Source organism: Thalia democratica, chromosome 3 (assembly GCF_965202585.1).
Source record: "Thalia democratica chromosome 3, ktThaDemo2.hap1.1, whole genome shotgun sequence".
Classification (NCBI taxonomy): Eukaryota; Metazoa; Chordata; class Thaliacea; order Salpida; family Salpidae; genus Thalia; species Thalia democratica.
Window position 1 is genome coordinate 45502537 of NC_139167.1, and position 4377 is coordinate 45506913.

The following is a 4377-nucleotide window of genomic DNA, read 5'->3' on the forward strand; positions in this document are numbered from 1 at the left end:
GCCGATGTTGACGGTAAGGCCTACGCTGACGGTGAAACCGGATACGGCAAGGGCATGTACTACGGTCAACCATCCGGAATGATGTGGCCAGGAATGGACGGAAAGATCCACTCTGACGCTGACGTCAACGCTCTCACCGACGGAACCAAGATCATCTTCGGTGATGACAGCGACAAGGACGGCGAATACCCATACGGTACATTCAAGGCAACTGGTGACGCTAAGGCTGCTTCAGACGCCGAAGCCTACGCTCCATTCGATGTCCACGGCGACTTCAAGGGAGGAGATAACTACGGCAAGGACGGCAAGCAAGGTATGATTGTTGTCGGAGGTGCCGATGTTGACGGTAAGGCCTACGCTGACGGTGAAACCGGATACGGCAAGGGCATGTACTACGGTCAACCATCCGGCATGATGTGGCCAGGAATGGACGGAAAGATCCACTCTGACGCTGACGTCAACGCTCTCACCGACGGAACCAAGATCATCTTCGGTGATGACAGCGACAAGGACGGCTCATACCCATACGGTACATTCAAGGCAACTGGTGACGCTAAGGCTGCTTCAGACGCCGAAGCCTACGCTCCATTCGATGTCCACGGTGACTTCAAGGGAGGAGATAACTACGGCAAGGACGGCAAGCAAGGTATGATTGTTGTCGGAGGTGCCGATGTTGACGGTAAGGCCTACGCTGACGGTGAAACCGGATACGGCAAGGGCATGTACTACGGTCAACCATCCGGAATGATGTGGCCAGGAATGGACGGAAAGATCCACTCTGACGCTGACGTCAACGCTCTCACCGACGGAACCAAGATCATCTTCGGTGATGACAGCGACAAGGACGGCTCATACCCATACGGTACATTCAAGGCAACTGGTGACGCTAAGGCTGCTTCAGACGCCGAAGCCTACGCTCCATTCGATGTCCACGGTGACTTCAAGGGAGGAGATAACTACGGCAAGGACGGCAAGCAAGGTATGATTGTTGTCGGAGGTGCCGATGTTGACGGTAAGGCCTACGCTGACGGTGAAACCGGATACGGCAAGGGCATGTACTACGGTCAACCATCCGGAATGATGTGGCCAGGAATGGACGGAAAGATCCACTCTGACGCTGACGTCAACGCTCTCACCGACGGAACCAAGATCATCTTCGGTGATGACGGCGACAAGGACGGCTCATACCCATACGGTACATTCAAGGCAACTGGTGACGCTAAGGCTGCTTCAGACGCCGAAGCCTACGCTCCATTCGATGTCCACGGTGACTTCAAGGGAGGAGATAACTACGGCAAGGACGGCAAGCAAGGTATGATTGTTGTCGGAGGTGCCGATGTTGACGGTAAGGCCTACGCTGACGGTGAAACCGGATACGGCAAGGGCATGTACTACGGTCAACCATCCGGAATGATGTGGCCAGGAATGGACGGAAAGATCCACTCTGACGCTGACGTCAACGCTCTCACCGACGGAACCAAGATCATCTTCGGTGATGACAGCGACAAGGACGGCGAATACCCATACGGTACATTCAAGGCAACTGGTGACGCTAAGGCTGCTTCAGACGCCGAAGCCTACGCTCCATTCGATGTCCACGGTGACTTCAAGGGAGGAGATAACTACGGCAAGGACGGCAAGCAAGGTATGATTGTTGTCGGAGGTGCCGATGTTGACGGTAAGGCCTACGCTGACGGTGAAACCGGATACGGCAAGGGCATGTACTACGGTCAACCATCCGGAATGATGTGGCCAGGAATGGACGGAAAGATCCACTCTGACGCTGACGTCAACGCTCTCACCGACGGAACCAAGATCATCTTCGGTGATGACAGCGACAAGGACGGCGAATACCCATACGGTACATTCAAGGCAACTGGTGACGCTAAGGCTGCTTCAGACGCCGAAGCCTACGCTCCATTCGATGTCCACGGTGACTTCAAGGGAGGAGATAACTACGGCAAGGACGGCAAGCAAGGTATGATTGTTGTCGGAGGTGCCGATGTTGACGGTAAGGCCTACGCTGACGGTGAAACCGGATACGGCAAGGGCATGTACTACGGTCAACCATCCGGAATGATGTGGCCAGGAATGGACGGAAAGATCCACTCTGACGCTGACGTCAACGCTCTCACCGACGGAACCAAGATCATCTTCGGTGATGACAGCGACAAGGACGGCTCATACCCATACGGTACATTCAAGGCAACTGGTGACGCTAAGGCTGCTTCAGACGCCGAAGCCTACGCTCCATTCGATGTCCACGGTGACTTCAAGGGAGGAGATAACTACGGCAAGGACGGCAAGCAAGGTATGATTGTTGTCGGAGGTGCCGATGTTGACGGTAAGGCCTACGCTGACGGTGAAACCGGATACGGCAAGGGCATGTACTACGGTCAACCATCCGGAATGATGTGGCCAGGAATGGACGGAAAGATCCACTCTGACGCTGACGTCAACGCTCTCACCGACGGAACCAAGATCATCTTCGGTGATGACGGCGACAAGGACGGCTCATACCCATACGGTACATTCAAGGCAACTGGTGACGCTAAGGCTGCTTCAGACGCCGAAGCCTACGCTCCATTCGATGTCCACGGTGACTTCAAGGGAGGAGATAACTACGGCAAGGACGGCAAGCAAGGTATGATTGTTGTCGGAGGTGCCGATGTTGACGGTAAGGCCTACGCTGACGGTGAAACCGGATACGGCAAGGGCATGTACTACGGTCAACCATCCGGAATGATGTGGCCAGGAATGGACGGAAAGATCCACTCTGACGCTGACGTCAACGCTCTCACCGACGGAACCAAGATCATCTTCGGTGATGACAGCGACAAGGACAGCGAATACCCATACGGTACATTCAAGGCAACTGGTGACGCTAAGGCTGCTTCAGACGCCGCAGCCTACGCTCCATTCGATGTCCACGGTGACTTCAAGGGAGGAGATAACTACGGCAAGGACGGCAAGCAAGGTATGATTGTTGTCGGAGGTGCCGATGTTGACGGTAAGGCCTACGCTGACGGTGAAACCGGATACGGCAAGGGCATGTACTACGGTCAACCATCCGGAATGATGTGGCCAGGAATGGACGGAAAGATCCACTCTGACGCTGACGTCAACGCTCTCACCGACGGAACCAAGATCATCTTCGGTGATGACGGCGACAAGGACGGCTCATACCCATACGGTACATTCAAGGCAACTGGTGACGCTAAGGCTGCTTCAGACGCCGAAGCCTACGCTCCATTCGATGTCCACGGTGACTTCAAGGGAGGAGATAACTACGGCAAGGACGGCAAGCAAGGTATGATTGTTGTCGGAGGTGCCGATGTTGACGGTAAGGCCTACGCTGACGGTGAAACCGGATACGGCAAGGGCATGTACTACGGTCAACCATCCGGAATGATGTGGCCAGGAATGGACGGAAAGATCCACTCTGACGCTGACGTCAACGCTCTCACCGACGGAAACAAGATCATCTTCGGTGATGACGGCGACAAGGACGGCTCATACCCATACGGTACATTCAAGGCAACTGGTGACGCTAAGGCTGCTTCAGACGCCGAAGCCTACGCTCCATTCGATGTCCACGGTGACTTCAAGGGAGGAGATAACTACGGCAAGGACGGCAAGCAAGGTATGATTGTTGTCGGAGGTGCCGATGTTGACGGTAAGGCCTACGCTGACGGTGAAACCGGATACGGCAAGGGCATGTACTACGGTCAACCATCCGGAATGATGTGGCCAGGAATGGACGGAAAGATCCACTCTGACGCTGACGTCAACGCTCTCACCGACGGAACCAAGATCATCTTCGGTGATGACAGCGACAAGGACGGCGAATACCCATACGGTACATTCAAGGCAACTGGTGACGCTAAGGCTGCTTCAGACGCCGAAGCCTACGCTCCATTCGATGTCCACGGTGACTTCAAGGGAGGAGATAACTACGGCAAGGACGGCAAGCAAGGTATGATTGTTGTCGGAGGTGCCGATGTTGACGGTAAGGCCTACGCTGACGGTGAAACCGGATACGGCAAGGGCATGTACTACGGTCAACCATCCGGAATGATGTGGCCAGGAATGGACGGAAAGATCCACTCTGACGCTGACGTCAACGCTCTCACCGACGGAACCAAGATCATCTTCGGTGATTACAGCGACAAGGACGGCGAATACCCATACGGTACATTCAAGGCAACTGGTGACGCTAAGGCTGCTTCAGACGCCGAAGCCTACGCTCCATTCGATGTCCACGGCGACTTCAAGGGAGGAGATAACTACGGCAAGGACGGCAAGCAAGGTATGATTGTTGTCGGAGGTGCCGATGTTGACGGTAAGGCCTACGCTGACGGTGAAACCGGATACGGC